Source organism: Danio rerio, chromosome 5 (genome assembly GCF_052040795.2).
Source record: "Danio rerio strain M-AB ecotype USA chromosome 5, GRCz13ab, whole genome shotgun sequence".
In the NCBI taxonomy this organism is placed as follows: domain Eukaryota; kingdom Metazoa; phylum Chordata; class Actinopteri; order Cypriniformes; family Danionidae; genus Danio; species Danio rerio.
In genome coordinates this window covers 26,473,158-26,493,120 of record NC_141025.1, presented here as the reverse complement: position 1 = coordinate 26,493,120, position 19,963 = coordinate 26,473,158, and the positions used below count along the sequence as shown (strand labels likewise).

The window sequence follows — 19,963 nt, the reverse complement described above, 5'->3', positions numbered from 1 at the left end:
GTTTTACATGTCCAAATTATCAACAAAAATGTGCAACAGTGGAAATGCAATGAATGAAATACTTTTTATTATGCAATGCAATATTTTTTTATTTGCTTGTTTATTTTACAGGGACAATACACTTGACATTGTTATACAAAAATAACAGATGTTGTGTACATAGGGCATAGAGCATAAAGATAATTTGCAGCCCTCGTCCCTTGTTAGGCTTTACATTTAAAAAATCAAAAAAAATCAAACAATCAAGAATAAAACACAACAACGAACATGTACAATATACACAGAGCCACAAACTTAAAATGCAAGTCAATCTGCATAAAGAGAAAAGTAAACGTGACCAACCTGAAAGAATAATACTTAATGCGCACATTGCTGTAAAGATTTCAACCATTTTTTTTAACTTTACAGAAAAAAAAAACTGGGAGTTCTGATTGTAACTTTAAATCAACAGGCATGGCATTCCATAGATGTGAATCTTTTACTGAAATGGATGACTGACCCACAGCAGTTCTGCATCTGCGGATTCAACAATTCCCACTTACTGCCCCTCTAGTTTTCACCCCATCACTGCTGAATTTTTTTTATCAACTCACAGACTACTTTAGGGGAAAGACCATGTATACACTTAACATGGTTTTTAAAAAAGAAAACTTAAAAAAAAAAACTTCAAAACTAAACAAGTTGTATTTTTTAAGAATTTGACAATGGTGCCATTTTATTGGTTTCTGATCCATTACTTTAAAAGTTTATTTGTGAAGAGACAGGCCTAACAACTGACTGAGTTGCTTTAAGAGATATATATGGTCTTATGATATGAAAACAGTTTAAATTTGCCTTTACAGTCTTATTGAAGTTTGTCCTACGTGCTTGCGTTTTTTTTAGTTACTTCTTTGGTTTGGTGCGTTAATCTTATAGTTACTATTATTCAAAAGAAGGTAATGATTCACACTCAATTGCTTCGTACTGTTTTTATTCTTACTTTTTCTTACATTTTACGGGTGATAACATACAAACAGACGTTTCGGCACAAAGCCTTCCTCAGTGTATGACACAATTCTCTAACTCCACCCTTTTATTCCATAGTCAATCACAATGTGCAATTAGTTAAACCGTCACTCTAATTTCATTATCCATTAATGACACAATAACTTATAATCTTCACAGTCTTCACATTTTCTTAATATGGCCATCAAACGTATATGCTTTGAGTCTATGATGACACCTAGATATTTAAATTCACTCACTTCCTTGATTTCCTTTTGATCAGTTTGGATTTTAATATATCTACTGCTCTGGTTTTTAAGGAAATACACATTGAAACTGTTTTGTTGTAATTAAGCTAAACAGTTGTCCTGCAGCCAGTGGGAAATACCAACACAATCTCACGGCAATTCGTAACTTTTTCATTTAGTGGCTAATTCGTATGAATTCGTACGATCTAATTCGTACAATTTAGTACGATTTGCTTATCCCCCAATGACGGTTGGGGTTAGGGGTGGGGTCAGGTGCCACGCCTCCTTTTTAAAATGGTACCATTTCGTACGACTGAACTCGTACGAATTCGTACGAATTAGCCACTAAACTGGCAAAACGTAAAATACTTACGTTTTCTCGTGAGATCAGGCTGGAAATACAGACCAGTTGGTTGGTTAACATGTTTGCAGCCTTCTGTGAAGTTTCTGCTGTTATATAAATAATTGTATCATCTGCATACTTTTGACCACCAACCTCATTGCAACTTTCAGGTAGATTTATATACAAACAGAAAAGCAATGGTCCCAATATTAAGCCTCGTGGTACACCTAATTTGCATTTTTGAAGTGTTGACATCACACTGTTAATTTGAACACATTGCTGTCTACAATCCAGGTATATTTTAAACCAGTTTAATTAATACATTTGTATTAATTGATAAATAAACAATTAGAAATCACAAGTTTCATTTATTTGTATTTGATACATTTTATTATTAAGTGATTTTATAACTTTGTTTCATAGACTAATTTGTTTTTGCTTTTATTTTAATTTAAATCCTTCTCAATGCTTTAAGGGATTTTAGTCCATTGACTACAAATTCATGGCTTATTTGGTTTTTCCTCATTTTCATAAAATGTTTAAACATATAACTTCAAAAGTCGTAACGTTGAGCATCATCTTAGAGCTGGCTCATGTTCATGTTTTACAGTCCTTGGTGAAGATTTTTTACAAATCCCTGCATATGGAGAAAATGAATAGGGAAAAATGTCTTAAAACCAAGGCTTCTGAAGAAAGTGGGTGGTCACTGTTACGCTTGATGAAATCAAACACGAGTTTGAACAGCTTACGATTTAACGCTTTATACCATAACTCTTACACCAGAGGGCCTTTCTCGGCACACATTTAAGGCGAAACACAGAAAGAGCAAATCAATGTGAACAAAACGAGTCTCCATGTGAGCTCATCTGTTACTGTAGTGTGTGTCTGAAGCGGGCTCTATGAGGCTGCCCAGCGTGAATATTATGGGGTGCAGATCTATAAGGTAAAGCCCCCTTCTGAGTGGTGAGTCCTTGACGCAGCAGGAGAATAAGTTCCCACTCTCATGATTGGAGACATCCATTATTGATGATGTCCTGATGAGATTAATCAAGCTTGAGAGGCTTTTTCTTCCTCTTTTCTATTTTTTTAAAAATTCGGAATCATGTTGAAACCAATAACAGCGTCATGACATCCTAATCGCTGTGTGATGAATATTTATATCAAATAGAAAATGATGCGTTCCATATTCATGACCTCTCTGTTTTTGTTTTGTTCTTTCATCTGTCAGGGTTTTATTTAATTTATTTATATTATTATATTTGTTAGTATGTTTCTGTTGGATACTAACGCGCTGCATATGGATGCATGTTTGTATGTATACACTGCTTCATTCGTGAATAAATCTGTGCATCGCTCGTCGTCTATTATAATGTATGTTGTTGAGTAAATATGATGCATCTTTCTGTTTTGACACAGCAACAACCACACGCTCATAAATATTGTTACAAAAATAACATCCCGTAACTATACATGCTGTCCAAACACATCAGTTACATAAGCTTCCTCTTTCATTTAATGAAAGACCGAATTAAAATACATGCAAATGCATCCACATTCATCCTCGGTTAGTGTTATTTTTGATCAAGGCCGGAAAGCTTGCTTTTTTCCAAGTAAGCTGTGTAAGACTGAACTATTGGAAAAGCACTTGGTTGTTTGAATTATTGATTCAGACAAGTTTTTTTTATTTATTTTTATTTTTTTTAACATGGAATTCTGTTCAGCTTGCTTAGCCTTTCAAAAACTATTCTCTGTATTTCTTACAGTTCATTCACAAGATATACAGCTGGATGATACATTAGTAATATCATTAATCCTGTCAGACTAAGCGAGTGGCGAGGAGTGGGTTGTCACAAAAAATATGGACAAACAACTTTAACAGCATATTTACTGATGAGGAAAACACACAAAAGGATAAAAAAAAAAATCATTAGGTAAATGCTTGTTTGTATTACTTCATTCATTCATTCATTTTCTTCTTGGCTTAGTCCCTTTATTTATCCGGGGTCACCACAGCAGTGTTGCCCTTCCAGCCACAACCCATCTCTGGGAAAGTTTGTATTACTTTTAACGACTTATTGTACAGTTTGACTTTAATGAAAAAAAAGTTTGTTCTTATTAACAATATTTAACATAATCGACTGTTGTACTTTCCATGGGCGGTTCACAGGGGCGGACTGGCCATCTGGCAGACCGGGCATATTCCTGCTGGGCCGACGTACTTTTTGGGCCGGGCTGATCATCGTTTTATGATCTGATCGGCCCATAAAAGGCTTAGCAGCCTATCGTTTTTGTCTGCCTTATTAATTGACGATGCTGTGATTTGTGACTCTGAAAGTAAGATGCTTTTTTTCCGGACAGACAGACTGGGCCGGCCCATGTGACACTCTGCAGCCCATTGGTTCTTTTCTTTATTGACATCGGGCTGGCCCAATCACAAACTCCTATTTTGGGCTCTGTGTGTGCGTGCATCGTCTTTGTCAAAATAGTCGAGAGTCAGAGAGAATAAACGGAAGGGAGAAATCGCGGGAAATACACTGGCGTTTCATTTAGCGGTTCTGAAAAGTTCTCCATTCATTCTAGCACACGGCTAAAAGCGCAAATCATGTGACCACACACTCTCTGCCTAGCTGCAGTCAGTAGTTCAGAGGGTGAGCATAAACCCCAGGTGAGAGTATAGTACATGTCGGACAATTCATCAGAGATCTACTGCTAGATCTGATCTCACTATAGTTGTTAAACGTGATATTGAATTGATATTGTTGTCTCTATATAACAACTTTTCGGTCTTTTGAATCACTTGTTCTCAGGTAACTGTTTTGGCTGAGAGCAAAGATAAGCTAATATATTAATTTATATTGCCACATACACTGATTCTGCACATTTATTTATTGCTTACCTTTATCGTATAAATGTATTATACGTTATACAGTTTTAATGGCCATTATTGATTATTAAAACTGATATTCTGCAAAAGAGACAGGGTAAAGTTCGTTCTTTTCAAAGAAAATGAAAGTAGGCATGGTTCCTATATTCTTATATTTAAGCCCTGTTTTGTTATAAATATAAATTTGTGTGAAGATGACACTCATATAAATGTGTAGCTACACGAGGCTGTTTGGTGTCTGTTAATCATAATATCAAAATGAAACAAATTTTACTTATATTATGTTTTCATTGTTTAGATAGTGAAACAGCAAGCAGTATGAGGTGAAAGGGGTTATAAAGTACACTGTTCCCTTTGAAGATTTGCCCATGCATTAGCAGGCAGTTTTTGTTATGTTTATTGTTTAATATAGGCTGATGAATAGTGTATTGAATAAGCTAAATTGGCTGTAGCGTATGAGTGTTTGTGAATGAGTGATTTCCGATATTGGGTTTGTGGCTGGAAGGGCATCTGCTGCATAAAACATGCAGGAATTGTTGGCAGTTCATTCCGCGGTGGCAATCCCTAATAATAAGGGACTAAGGCGAATAGTGTATTTTTTAGAACTTAACAAAAATCTTTATGGACAGTATACAGAAATTAAATTGAGATTAAAGTTTATTTATTTATTTCATACATATGGCTTTTGGGTTTTATAAAATAGGAGCTGATAAAAATATTGGACGTGCATAGATAGATAGCATTTTGATTGAATGTAGTGGGCAGCTCTGGCCCAAAATGCCAGGGCCGATTTTTTGCCCCAGTCCAGCCCTGGCGGTTCAGACAAGACAATAATCATTTAAAATAATAATAAAATGTAATAAAGCAGTCTTTTAACTAAAATATGGTGATATTTCTTAATAATCATTCTTACCAGAGGAAAACAGAAGAAGACCTATGTCCTGGTCTCCATCAAGCTCTGTCTGAGCTGCGATCCTGGTCCCCTAATGCAATTTAAAAATGTATATAAATGGAAAAATACCCGGAACACTTGTAGTAGGGAACAATTCTGTTAAAATATACAGTCATTTATTGTACAGATTTTTTCACAGTGTGCAATCTATGATTTTATTGCTATAAAGCCATATGATATGGTTTAAGCCAGTAATTTTTGTTTGTGTAATCAATGCATCGAAAGATGAGAATTGTTTCCATTTATAAATCTAAATTGCAGAATTACATTTGGTTTCATTTCTTACAGAAACATTCTGTGAGTCTTCCACAGCAAAATACTTCTTAAACAGCTATAAATTCTGGTTTAAAACATTTAGTCAGATTCCCAAAAGAATAATTGTTATGATGTGTTCACATTTTGTAGCTTTGATTTATTTTAAGTGAACTCCAGTGCAATTGCTGTGGTTTATTTAAATTGCAAACAATGCCATTCGGATCCTGTTGCGCACCAAAATTAAAGTTAGACCCCTGAAAAGCTTCTTAACAAACACTTGTTCAACTAAAATATAAACATAATATTTACAAAAAAAAAACAAAACATATAAACTAAACATGATGTCACAAGATGTGTTGTCACAAAGTACTGTATTTCTTATAATAATAGCACCTTGGCAATTTAGCCCTGACATTATAAACAAGTTGCATCAGAACTATGCTGCGTTTATGTCATAGCTACAGAATTATTGGCACTTGTTGGACACCTTTAGACATTTTATAAGCTCTTAACAAATTACTAATACAACCCATGTAAACAAGCCATGCAAACTGGCATGTAGATTAACATGAACCATTGTTTTTGATGTTTAGTTGTTTTGTGAAACAAAATTTACATCATAAAAGCTGTTGTGTTATGGATTTTAAGTTCAGTTAAGTTAAATTCTATTTTAACGTTTTCACACATCTTGTTTGAAAAAAAAAGTCAGGAAAGTGGGTGAGTCCAGCTATTTTTAGGTGGCAGTGTCGAGTGGCGAAAGAGGAAAGGGTTTGAATGAAAAGTGGAGTTTCATTATAAAAATAGATGCGTGAACATTTGAGTTTACTCGTTTCGTTCACGCGACAAATTCACTTCACAACAGACGCAGATTTGTGTGATGGGCAGGGCTTCTGTCTGCCTGGTGACTCTAGCTTCGCTGCTAAATTGCTAACATGGATTTTATTGAGAAAATAACTGTGTTTTATGTGTTTTAGGAAGGCTGAAAAACAGCATTGATTCGTTTGGAGCCGTGTCTGAGTGCACTAGATTCTTTAAGAGGTGCACCCAGCTCTGTGAGTTTATAAACTCTTCCAGAAACTTAACCTGGATGATGGAAGCAAAACACTCCATTCGCGCGTATCGTGCCGCAGGATGTCTATTTCCGCTTTTGTATTGACTTAACATGTACAGTTGAAGTCAGAATTATTAGCCCCCCTGAATTATTAGCGCAAAAAACTATTAGAAAAGACTTTCTCCAGAAGAAAAAAATATCAGACATACTGTGAAAATTTCCTTGCTCTGTTAAAAATAATTTGGGAAATATTTAAAAAAATAAAATAAAATCAAAAGGGGGCTAATGATTCTGACTTCAACTGTAAATCACTCGCGCTTGACACTTCTACCGCGTCTAGTGTGAAAGCAGTATTACAGTTGGCAACACAACATGGTGTCTCTCTGAACACTGGTAGTTGCATCTCATTCTCAATAGAGCGCGCTGATTGGTTCAAATTAAGTCTTTCTTGTGAATTAATGAACAGATGTGCTGAAAACTCAATGATGTAACATTGTACCAGCCGGTACAGACAGCCAATGTCCACACTGGAATTTACACAATGAACTCATCGCTGTGACACAGCTTCAAAAGAAGAACAAATTTGCTCCAAACAACGCAAATAAACAAACAATTTTCACTTTTAGCTATATATACTGTATGTGTCCTACTAGTGTTTTTAGCTATGTGGGACATATTTATGACGGTCAACATAGCAAAAAATGTGTTTTGGTGTTTCGTGACCCTTTAAATCGAAATCTTGATGTATGGCTATAAAATAATGAAACACAGTAATTTACTGTAAAATGTAGAAATATTTTTACGTTATTACCGTAATTTTTATGGAAAGAATTCAACAAACAAGGCTGCAATTTATTTTTTTAAACATAAATTTTACTAATTTTATTTTTTACAGTGCACATAGACGTACACATACTATCATACAGTTATCTTAATTTTCAGCATGTTCAAATTTTGTTCCGTTCTTTAATAATATCTAAAAAATTATTTATTTTAAACAATTTTTGTATGTACTTTTTTTTGGAAGTAGTTTATTTATAGCTAAACAAATAATTTGCACCATTAAAATATAACCAAATCAGAAAACTTCATGTTAAGTACATTTACATGAAAGAGCATTACATTTGAGACCTTTTATGCTTAACCAAAATATGCAAAAAGATTGTGCTACACTAATGCATATATTCCTATGTACTCATATTTAAAAAACAGCCTCAAGGATCTGAAGATAACAAGACATTTCTTGACATGGTGACTAGGAAAAGGTCTCTGTTAGCCTGCAGTGCCTCTTGAAGCGCAAATTTAAATGCAAAAATGCAGATGAGATATTAGAGCACATAAAATAAAAAAGAATATTTTGCATATGTGGTACACAAATCCACGTTGAGAACATAGTGGATCATCTGCTGACCTCATATGAATTTATACGTGTTCAAAATTGCAGTGTCAGTGTGTCGATGTATGATGAATGTCAATGAAAGGGTGACAGGAGACATGAAAGGTCTGACCTCAACAGTTTGTTCAGTGCTTGCCCAAGTGTCTATGTTTGTGTGTCTGCCGATGGAAGGAGAATGGATCCCCCGCAGCAGTGTGTAATAACTAGTGTGTTCTAGGTAGGGGGTACAGAGGGGGAGGGAAATGGATTAGATGAGAGCCTTTGCAGGACATGGTGTGTTAAAGATCTGCCTCCTGGCTTTCCTCGGTACTTCTGTCGCTCCTTTCTCATGCATTTGTGCATGGCAGTGGCCATGAGCCGTAGATCCCCTTGTTGGGCCGAGAAGCAGCTCTGTCAATAAGGATACATCAGCGGCTCCAGCCCATAGAGGATCCACCCATTACCCCCTCCTTTTACTAAACACACACTCAGTCACTCTGTAGCTCCACTGCCAGAGGCTTCCATTAGTCCCACCACCTGCTGTGCCACGGCCCCCCCAAACACACACAGTCACTCTTTTTATTTTTCAAAGCGAACCGTCCATACGCTTTCTTTCTCTCCCTTTTTTCTATCCACCTTTCTCCACACGTGACTGTTTCATATGGGTTGCACTTCTTTTTTGGGGAACTGTCATTCAAATGAACTGAAACGAATCCCAATCAATCCATATACAGTTGAAGTTAGAATTATTAGCCCCCCTGAATTATTGGCCCCCTTAATTTTTTTTTTCCCAATTTCTCTTTAATGGAGAGAAGTTTTTTTTTAACACATTTCTAAACATAATAGTTTTAATAACTCATTTCTAATAACTGATTTATTTTATCTTTGCCATGAAGACAGTAAATAATATTTCACTAGATATTTTTCAAGACACTTCAATACAGCTTAAAGTGTCATTTAAAGGCTCAACTAGGTTAATTAGGTCAACTAGGTGGGTTAGAGTAATTAGGCAAGTTATTGTATAACAGTGATTTGTTCTGTAGATTATCTGAAAAATATAGCTTAAAGGGGCTAATATATTTGTCCCTAAATTGGTGTTTATAAAAATTTTAAACTGCTTTTGTTCTAGCCGAAATAAAACAAATAAGACTTTTTCCAGAGGAAAAAATATTATCAGACGTACTGTGAAAAATTCCTTCCTCTGTTACACATCATTTGGGAAATATTTAAAAAAGAAGAAAAAATAATCAAAAGGGGGCTAATAATTCTGGCTTCAACTGTACATAGTAAAAAGTGAGTGAGATGTACGTTTGGTTTTGTGCTGTACTTTTTTCCATCATGAATCTTGACATAATATCACAAGCCGCATATCTGTGGCCAAAGGTATTTTTGAATTCTATGGGTTTCCCATGGTTTCCTCTGGGTGCTTCGGTTTCCCCCACAGTCCAAAGACATGTGCTATAGTTGAATTCTTCTTCTTCTTCTTCTTCTTCTTTGGCCTTAGTCCCGCATGGTTGTGGGGTCGGATCTTTAAAACAAGTCATCCATTTAGACTTGTCCATATGATAACGACTTTTTTACACATTCCGGCTGGGCTGTCGTCTGGGCCTGTCACCCTTATACACTTATACACTACGGACAATTTAGCCTTCCCAATTCACCTGTAGCATGTCTTTGGACTGTGGGGGAAACCGGAGCACCCGCAGGAAACCCACGTGAACGCAGGGAGAACATGCAAACTCCTCACAGAAATGCCAACTGAGTTGAATTGAATAGTTGAATTGAATAAACTAAATTGGCTGTAGTGTATTTGTGTTAATATGAATGCGTGTGTATGGTTGTTTCGAAGTACTGAATTGCAGCTGGAAGGGCATACGCTGTGTAAAACACATGCTGGAATAGGTGGCAGTTCATTCTGCTGTGGCGACTTCTAAAATAGAGGTATTATTATTATTATTAGTAGTAGTAGTAATACTATAACCTTTATTTTACCAGGAAGGACACATTGAGATTAAACATCTCTTTTTCAAGAGCATCCGGACCAAGATTAGGCAGTAAATGTGTTACATGGGTCTAACAGGCAACAAATAAAAACAATTAAAATAAATCACACATTAACAAACAAACTATTCAAAACATCTGCAAGTCTGTGTTTCAAATTCTAAACCATTTATACTCTTTTTAAAAGCATTTAGTGGAATCAATTCTTTAAATAAGCTAAATTGGCAATAGTGTATGAGTGTGAGTATAAATGAGTGTGTATTGGTTTTTCCCGGTTTCCAGTACGGGATTGCGTATGAAAGAGCATTCGCTGAGTAAAACACATGCTGGAATAGTTGGCAGATCATTCGGCTGTGGCGACCACTGAAATAGAGACATTATTATTATTATTATAACCTCTATTTTACCAAAAAAGACACATTGAAATTAAAAATCTCTTTTACAAGAGCGTACTAGCCAAGATTAGGCAGTATACGTGTCACATGGGTCTAACAGACAACAAACAAAAAACAATTAACAGGTAACATGAATCAAACATTGACAAACCATCTACAAGCCTGTGTTTCAATTTCTAAACCATTTATACTCTTTTTTTAAAAGCACTTAGTGAAATAATTAAAAAAAAATAAATGGCCGTATTTTATGTGTTGCACCCTTGGCCCGTTCTCCCTCACCAACCACCTCTCACCACACCCAAGAACAATCACCCAAATACTGATTCCTTACACCTGCACCCGCAATCACCACACACCTTAAATACTCACCTCCTTCACTCACTCTTCGGCTGGAATCGAAGTTAGATGATTCAACTCATCTTCTCTCCCTCTTCCTCTCGTCTTCTTCCGTGGATGTCTTTCTTCTCCTCTCGAGGCATATGCAACAAATAAGGGAAGTGACTAAGCTTATCTGGTGTTTGACTGATGATCTGATGCTTACCATATGAACTGTGTGTGAGTTGCTCTCACTCTGCTACACCGCTTACCTGCTTCATCTCTCTGCATCATCTGCATTGTTTGTGGCTGGAAGGGCATTCGAATGAGCAAATGAGCAAAAACAGTATATTATGGATGCCAGACCGATATTTGGTGCTATCACCAGTAGGTAGAATTGTTGTGTGTGCCAGATGCTTCTCCATAGTTGGTTGTAATGTGAAGTAGGATAAATCTACACTTTGATGATTAAGCGTTATCGAATACTTGAGCAACAACACTACCTTGTACTCCACCATAATGGAGTGTAGTGTCGATAATTTCATAGTGTACTCAACATAGGTTCATTCTGAAAATGTAGCCCTAAATAAAACATTTCTGGATATTGTATATTATGTAGCCAGAAGAACGCATGGCTGCATTTCGTCTTTGTAACAAGTGCTACGATGGCGATATGATGCCAGCCCTTTTTACGCTTACCAGTTGAACACTTACCTTCGTATAAACGGCTTTACTGATGTTAACAGTTTGTCCAGTTAGCTTGCATGTACGTCAGCGCACTTGAGGCGCAGAGAGAAGTTGACCACAATGATGAAGTTCGAGTCTGGCAAAGAGCGGTTCCAGAAAGCAGGTAAGACAAAAACAGAAGCCAAAAAATAAAATAAACAACTAAATAACAGGGTGAGAGTGTGATAAAATCTGAAAACATAGTAAATATCAGGCAAGCTTTTTAAAACTCTTGATTGAGTTTAGAGAAGTGGGTGGGCGGGTCAATCTGTGCTTTTAAAAACACTATTAATTTGGGTTTAGGAAAGGAGGAGGGTGGGTCAGTCAATCGGTCAGTCATTTGACAGCGGCCTCTGGTGAATTTGCCACTCGCTAGAGAAATCTGAGATCTGAAATGCGTACACCGCGGCCTCTGGTGGATTAGCAAAAAATAAAATCAAATAAATAAAAAATGGAGCTCCTAGAACATATTTGGCACTCTCAAGAAATGTATATAGTGGTACGTTTTCAGAATGAGCTTGGGTTGGCCATAGTTGTGCTTAGATGCTTTGCCTTTAATCTACACCTCCGTATACACTTACCATTCACACACATGATGTCATAATTAAAAAAAAATCTCTCATTTGTGGGTGTTTACACAGACATGACAAAGATGCAATTTCCAAAAACTTCCAAAAGTGTTTTTCTATGCATTTTCAGTCACAAAACCTATTATCATGTACAAAAACAGACAAAACGCATTAAGTTTCCCATTCTTGTGTGAAAAATTTGTTTAGCTTTAGGGCCCCTTAAATCCGCCCTTTTCTGCATTTGACTGCAGCATTTTAAATTAGGGGTTGAACTTCCAGTTCATAAAAAAACAAACAGAAGATACTCCCATAATTCACACAAAGCATAGGAAATTGAATGAATTGCATATCACCTCTCTGAACACATACAGTGCATACAACATTTCACTCTTCTTTCAGAGGAAATGAGTGGATCAACCCAGAGAGAAGAGACTGGACGTCCCATCGCTGCATCCCTCACCCCTCCTTCTCTCTTGGTCTCAGCGAGCAAAGACAAGGCGATGCGGTGCAATTATTTTAATTGGTTGTGACTTCTTCATTTACATGACAAGTGCATGCACATCCTGGGAAACCGCGGTCTGCTTCTCCGTCAGAAGAGACCCCTCGGTCAGCGTGGGACACTGGGGCTCTGGAGGTCCTGAGGGGGGCGAGGGGGTGACGTTGCGGGTCTTTCTGTAAAATCCCACTGTCTGCTACCAGACTAGCGTGTCTTATACAAACTAAAGGCAGATTTAACTTGGGCTAGTCCCGCCGATTTACCCTGCTATTGTCTGCTGTTGGAAGTCACCGAAGCCGGGGCTTTATTCTGGAGTGGTGAAAGTTCTCATTAGGACAGCAGTGTGGCGCGATACTGAGCGGTGTTAGTTTACCATTACGAGACTACTCAGCTGAATCATTATAATGATAATTAGTTTGGCTTGGTGTAGTGTTTTCTTTATTGAAAAAAATGCATTGTGTTTTTTCGCCCCTCTTTTTGGTTTTGGTTGAAGTCCATGTAGTCTCTGTCCACTCAGAGGTCACATAAAGTAGTTAATGCAGAAGAGTGGAGATGAAAGATTATAATTTTTTTGTTGTTTTTAAATATGTCTTTTTATTGTGATGATGCAACATTGTTGTTAAGTGCTCTGTGTTTAATATAGATATTAGTTTAATAATCAACTCAATGCAGATTAGTTGTTTTAAATGGGTGGTCCACTACGATATCATATTTTAAACTTTAGTTGCTGTGCAATCTAACTGTGTGAACATAAACAACATCTCTGAATGTAGAATGCTTAAAGTTCAATGCAAAGGGAGAACGTTTTTACAGAGATAGCTTAGCAAAGCCTACAATGAACAAATTTTAGGGACTACAAAAAAATACTTCCGGGCCTTCCAGGTCACATACGGAATTTTACCGCGCACACACACTGCGTAGGTAAGAGCTGTGGCCAGAGGCGCTGTAACGTTACAGCAGAGAGAGATAAAATTCTGTCCAAACGCTGCTATTTCCACATAGCTTCTTCTGTTTCTGTATTTGGGCTTCCAAAGGACACGACACAAAGACAGAAGTGCTTACAGTTTAATATTAATTATGTTCCAGAGAATTATAAAATACATAGCAAGTATGACTAAGCATGACATTGACAAAACAAAGCTTCCAGAATCTCTCCCAGTTCAGTGCTGGATTCGGTTAAAATCTCCTCAAAGATGGAGCAATGTTTTTATTTGTTAAAATTGATCATGACATGCAAAGTGTCTAGCCTTAACAGTAAGTTGTAGCAAAGATGTAAACAATGGGAAAGGCTGTTCGCCACCGCGAACAATTTAGCTCCAAATTCATTTTTATCAGTCAAACTGCTGTAAACACACACACAAACTTCACGTTCATGTCTCTCTATGTGTGTGCGACTGCAGTGTTTCTCTATAGGCAGCTTTTCAATGCAGTTTACATCTCAGATAATAAACTCGCAAAAGATATGTGAACGATTCATATTACTTACACATGCATATTCCGGATATGTGTGAAAGACGTCATGTAAGGTGTTGAGTTAAAAAAATACAGGAGATCTCACCTAACTCATGCAGCAGCAAAAATATGAGGTTGACTGACTGTTTACACAAATACGGGGGTGACTTGGAGCCAATCCGCGAATCGTTTTCATGTTAGCTGAGTAGCTGTATATAATCAAAGTGAGATTTATGAAAAAATAACATGATTTCCTTCAAGTGAAAAATGAGCACACATTGCTTTGCATCTTATTAACACAACCAAGTCTTAAAATTACATTCTGCATTCTGGATCCTTTAACTATTGTAAAATAGAATTGAAGTTTGTTAAGTAGAATTGGTAACACTTTAATTTACAGTCCTGTGTTGTACAGTATGTAAAAACTGTAGGCTACAACACATAATACTTACTACAGTGATTGCATAACCTAGCTAATAATTAGCTGCTATCCCTAAAACTACCTCAGAACCTAACCCTAACCCTTGTGGTTACTTTATATAACCCAGAACTTAAGGTAAGTACACTGTAAGTAAATTTTTAATTACACATGCTGTAAAATAAAGTGCACCCAATATTTAATTTAAATTGTAAATGGCTTCCAGTAATTACCTGGTCAAATGTTGGTTTGTCACACGAAGTCACTGCAATTAAAGCTTTAGAAGATTATACAGAGCAGAATATCACCATTATCAAGTAACAATGTACTTAAAGGCTTCAACAAATTTGACTTTTCATCACATATATATATATATATATATATATATATATATATATATATATATATATATATATATATATATATATATATTTAATTGCTCCTTTTTTAGCATGTGCCTTCAAGCCGTTATCATATTTGTTATTCATTACATTTATCATATAAATTCAATGATTATATACTACATCCAAGACAGCCATAAATCCGCAGTAGAAGTGCAGTAATGAGGATGGAACGTGTAATATCGTGTGTGTGGTTGTTTGGAGCAGACTGTCTCTAACTATCCTCGCTCTAGGTGCTCAAGTTTGGATTAACTCAAATGAAAGGAAATCAATTCAGTTTGGGGACTCCCAGGGGTGTCGTCTGACTCTGGCTCATGCGTACGCTACCATCAAAACATGTTGGCACTAAAAAGACGTGTCTTCACACAGATGCCACAAAGCCGCCTTTGTGCCGCATGTGAGGGAATCTTTTAAAACAGGCACTTCATAAACGGAATAGCGAGCACTACAGAACTTCTCTAGTCTACATTTTCAGCTGACAATGAGACGAGAGCAGCACGATGTGAGTGATAGGAGCGAACAAAAGAGTGGTTTTCCCTCACGGAGACGGCGGCGCTGCCAAATTTATGGCCCAAAACAAGAGGCAGATGAAATTCTAGGCTGGTGTTTGGGTTTGATTGGGTCCGGTGTTGGAGTGCAGTTGGTCTGTTCTCACGCCCTGCTGAGGGAGTGGTTGTCGGACACCTAACACAGCTCTGAACTCTCGGTTACCTGTCCCACAAAGCCAATTTCACACACAAGACCAGCCAGAACAATGTGCATGATTTGGGTCATTGCAGGGTTTAGCTCTTTTACAGTAGGTGATTTTGGAGACTAATATTGGATTAGAGCCATTATAAGTGATGAGTTAACGTATCTCTGTGCTCATCTGAATGTTGTCTGATGAATCAAAATGACTGCCAACAGAAACTTGTGTCCATTTGGTCTTGTGGTATTCACTTTTAAAGACTAAATGGGGGTAAATTTGTGACTTAATGTTTTTGCACAAGAAGTGTTTAAGTAGGGTTGAGTAATGTTTGAATTTTAGCAATTTAGGTTCCAATTTCGATTCTGCTTATCAAATCTGGTTCTTATCGAGTGTGTGTCTTGATTCCAAAATTTTTTGTGGACAAAAAGAGCAAATACTTTTAAATGAATTGATATATTTTAACTTTTTTTTCCCCCAGTGTTGGGATGCGGCTGGAAGGGCATCTGCATATAGTATGCTGTATAAGTTTTATAACGGTTCATTCTGCTTTGCCAACCCCTGATTAATAAAGCAACTAAGCTGAAAAAAAAATTTAATCTTTAATTATTTTTTAATCTTTTATTTTTGCCACATTTATGCTGTAGCCACTAGGATGAACTCACCCAAAAATGAAATTGTATTTACTATTTGCTCACCCTTAAATAGTTTTAAACCTTTATGAGTTTCTTTCTTCTGTTTAACAAAAAAGATATAAAAAAAAAAAAGCAAAACAGTAGCCATTGACTTCTATAGTAAAAAACAAATACTATGACAGTGGTTATAAGTCAATAGTTACAGCTCTCTTCAAAGTGAAGTTTATTTATAAACTAATTTCAAGAGGATTGCATGCTAATGATGATTCACCAATCAGACGATTCCTAAGTCACTATAAATACCCTAAGTTCCATTTCACAGCCATCTTTTTTTGAAGAATCCCCCTTTCCACCCCTACTCCTCTTCCTTTCCTAGATGGGTGGTATGATATGGCGCAGTGGTTAGCACTGTTGCCTCACAGCAAGAACCACACTAGTTCTAGTCCTTACCAAGCCAGACAACGTTTCTGTGCGGAGTTCACATGTTCTCCCCATTCTTACATGGGTTTTCCCCCAGGTCCCCCAGTTTCCTCCCACCATCCAAAAACATGCAACTTAAGTTAATTGACTAATCCAAATCGACACCATATCTTAAAGGTTCAAGAAACAACAGTCGACACAATAGTCTAGTGGTTAGCGCCAACAAATGGTGCAATAGCATGTCAGGGCATCCCAAGTTCAATTCCAGGCTCGAGGACATTTCCCATCCCTACCCCCTCTCCAACTACGCTTCCTGTCTCATTACTGTCCTATCTAATAAAGGCAAAAAGGAGAACAAATGATAATTGCCTGAGACCGCATCAACGGACCCACGGCACACAGTATTTAGCCGTTCATGAAAGGTTGTATGTGTTTGTTTCCATGATCCACAGGGTTTGTTGCATGTTTTCCCCCGCAAACCTGTCAGGGCCGATACAGCAAAGCTGTACATGTGCAGCAAGCATTTTTCTCGGGAGAGCAGTACAAGAATTGGAGAATGGGGGACTTTGTCTTTTATCAGTTGAGTTTGTTAACATGTAGACACATCGCCGGGCTGCTGTGTTCGCCTAAATCCTCCAGATTACCAGCAGGGCTAATGGTTAAAATAGACAGGGAAAGATACCTGCTGCACTGAGTCTGCATTCAGACCCACTCCTCACTCTGCTTGCAGAGCTCCACACCCATTATGATGCATTTTTTTTTTTAATTCTGAGGTAGACTTGAACCGAAAGTGGGTGGTTTCATGGCCCTTTAAAAGCAATCACTATGTTCATTAGCTATCTACCTGAGCTCAAACTCCCCTCTCGCCCTGCAACAGGGGGGAGACCTGGGCTTTAGGATCTTATGAGCTCAGGGCTCTCTCCCGGGACAGCATGCCAAACGCCAAAAACTCTTAAAATATCATAAAGTAAAACATAAAGCGAACAATCCCTTTAATTGTGAGAATTTGACAAATAATTAAACAACAATTCCACTATGGAATAAAATAAATGATTACAAATGATTAATATAGTACCTATGTTATCCTAGCTGCCTGAATGTATTTATTATCCTTAAAGGGACTTTGTCATTAGTGATCACTATTTTAAAAATAAACAGTTAGCAAGTTCTAGCAGATAGATACAACTGTAAAATGCTCACTGCCTTTTACCATCTTGAGATGACTGAAAAAAAGTCAGGAATCGATTAACGAAATCAAAATGCATGCATCTTATCAAGACTATGCAGTGGCGCAGTATAGTGGTGTTGCCTTACAGCAAGAAGGTCGCTGGTTCGAGCCTCGGCTGGGTCAGTTGGCAGTTCTGTGTGGAGTTTGGATGTTCTCCCTGCGTTCGTGTGGGTTTCCTTCGGGTGCTCTGGTTTCCCCCACAGTCCAAAGACATGCGGTACAGGTGAATTGGGTTAGCTAAAATTGATCTTAGTGTGAATGAGTGTGTATGGATGTTTCCTAGAGATGGGTTGCAGCTGGAAGGGCATCCGCTGCGTAAAACATGCGCTGGATAAGTTGGCGGTTCATTCTGCTGTGGCGACCCCAAATTGATAAAGGGACTAAGCTGAAAAGAAAATGAATGAATGACTGCATCTTATCAAATACCGGCTTCTTTGAAATTTAGAACTTCTAAAGTTCTAAAGTGAACCTGTTTTCGATAAACATACAATGTACATACTGTCATTTGTTTTGTTTTTGTGTATAGAAATCAGCTGGATAACAGATGCTATACAGTTATAAAATGAAGAAGAAGAATTTTGTCACGTTTGATCAATTTATTAAATCCTTACAGAAGAAAATTGTTAAATATTATTATTATTATAAAAAAGAAGACAATATGTACTGACCTCAAACTAAGTATTCAAATCTAAAAATTGTTTAATTTATTAATTATGTTTAATTTTAATTTAAATACCATTTTAATGGCGTTTACATTTAACTATAGTTCAGTGTTCCTGTATACTGTAGACGCTGTCATCTTACATACTGTAATAAGAAAATTTCAATACAAATTCAATCAATATTTAATGTCTATTTATTTTTAATTATTCATAGTGCTTTTTATTATTTATATCACAAGCGTCTAGTGTAAATTTCAATCTCAAAGTGACTTCTTATGACTTTAATTTAAATATATTTTTTGTGACATAAATTGATAGTTCACCCCCCAAAATAAAAACACTGACACAATTTACTTAACCCAAACACATTCCAGTTTTTCTCCTTCTGCAAAACACATGGGAAAATGAAAAGTTTTAAACTTTTCTTTATTTACACTATAAAGATCAGTGGGTTATTTTACATTAAACCATCCCTTCAGTCTCTGTGTCCATCTCTAGCTCTTTAACCCATTAAAGTCAGAGATCCTTTGAACGAAAAATAAGGTAACACTTTATTACCTTACAATTATTAAACTATTAATATGCTATTGACTATTAGCTTATTACCTCCCTAATATTAAAATATTAACTGTTCATCATACCCAAAACCTGAACCCAACTTTTAATATTCCTTTTCGTGCTTTCGGGATTTTCACCATTTATATTTTCGCCAGAAGTCTTCCTGCTTCTGTTGAAATTATGAAATTTTTAGCATAAAAGTATTTTTTATTATACTCTATTTTTTTTTATTTTACAAAAATCTGTGAAAGTATGTAGCTAAAATCTTATATTGTTGTGATTATTGTCATCTAGGCTAAAAGATGGCATTATTTTGAAAGATGAAAAAATACACAGTGACTGCTAGCCAGTTATGAGGATAGCACGACACAGCATGGTTAGTTGTAACAGGGTGTTACAAATTAGCCATACACTCTTCAACTTAAATTTTTTCATATGAACAATGTTTTTTAATAGAAAATATTTTTAATAGACCATTTTGAGGGATTTAAACAAAATCAATGGTCACATTGTATTTTCTGTTTTACATCTTTAATTTCAATTGCTTTAGAGAATCCAAAATGGGCCACATATGTATAATTATGGATATGAATAACTATGCTGTTTTAACATTAATTTATGATTAAATTGCCTCTTGTTACAGTTATGAAATAGTTTGATAACAAGAAGCAAATGTTCATGGGTCACATTGAAATGGACTATAGAAAAAATAAATTGTATTGCTAATAATGCAAACAAATGGATTGTATAATAGTGCAAATAAATCTGAATGTGTTCATCCATTAGATTAATAAATATAATATATAAATAAATAATAAATCATAAATTGAGTTAAATACTGAGAAAATATACTATTTAAAATAAACTGAATTCAAATTAATTGTGTGAAAGCTGACTTCATAAGCATGTG

General features: G+C 36.3%; 2 long non-coding RNA genes across 5 annotated transcripts in view; one reads left to right on the top strand and one right to left on the bottom strand.

The window, feature by feature from the left end:
- LOC141385815 (uncharacterized) overlaps nucleotides 1-19,963 on the top strand; it is a 120,330-nt gene that overhangs the window by 59,133 nt on the left and 41,234 nt on the right. The window contains exon 4 of one of the 4 annotated variants that reach the window (XR_015491219.1): nucleotides 12,498-14,049. The exons of 2 other annotated variants lie outside the window; for them this stretch is intronic. This is a non-coding gene — a long non-coding RNA (uncharacterized LOC141385815). Of the gene's footprint in view, nucleotides 1-12,497; nucleotides 14,050-19,963 lie in introns of those variants that run through there. One more of the 4 variants, XR_015491218.1, reaches the window with a different exon arrangement.
- LOC147843978 (uncharacterized) lies at nucleotides 10,056-10,934 on the bottom strand. The gene is made up of 2 exons (XR_015491221.1): nucleotides 10,858-10,934; nucleotides 10,056-10,456 (listed from the first exon to the last, which is right to left on the bottom strand). It is a non-coding gene; the product is annotated as an uncharacterized LOC147843978 (long non-coding RNA).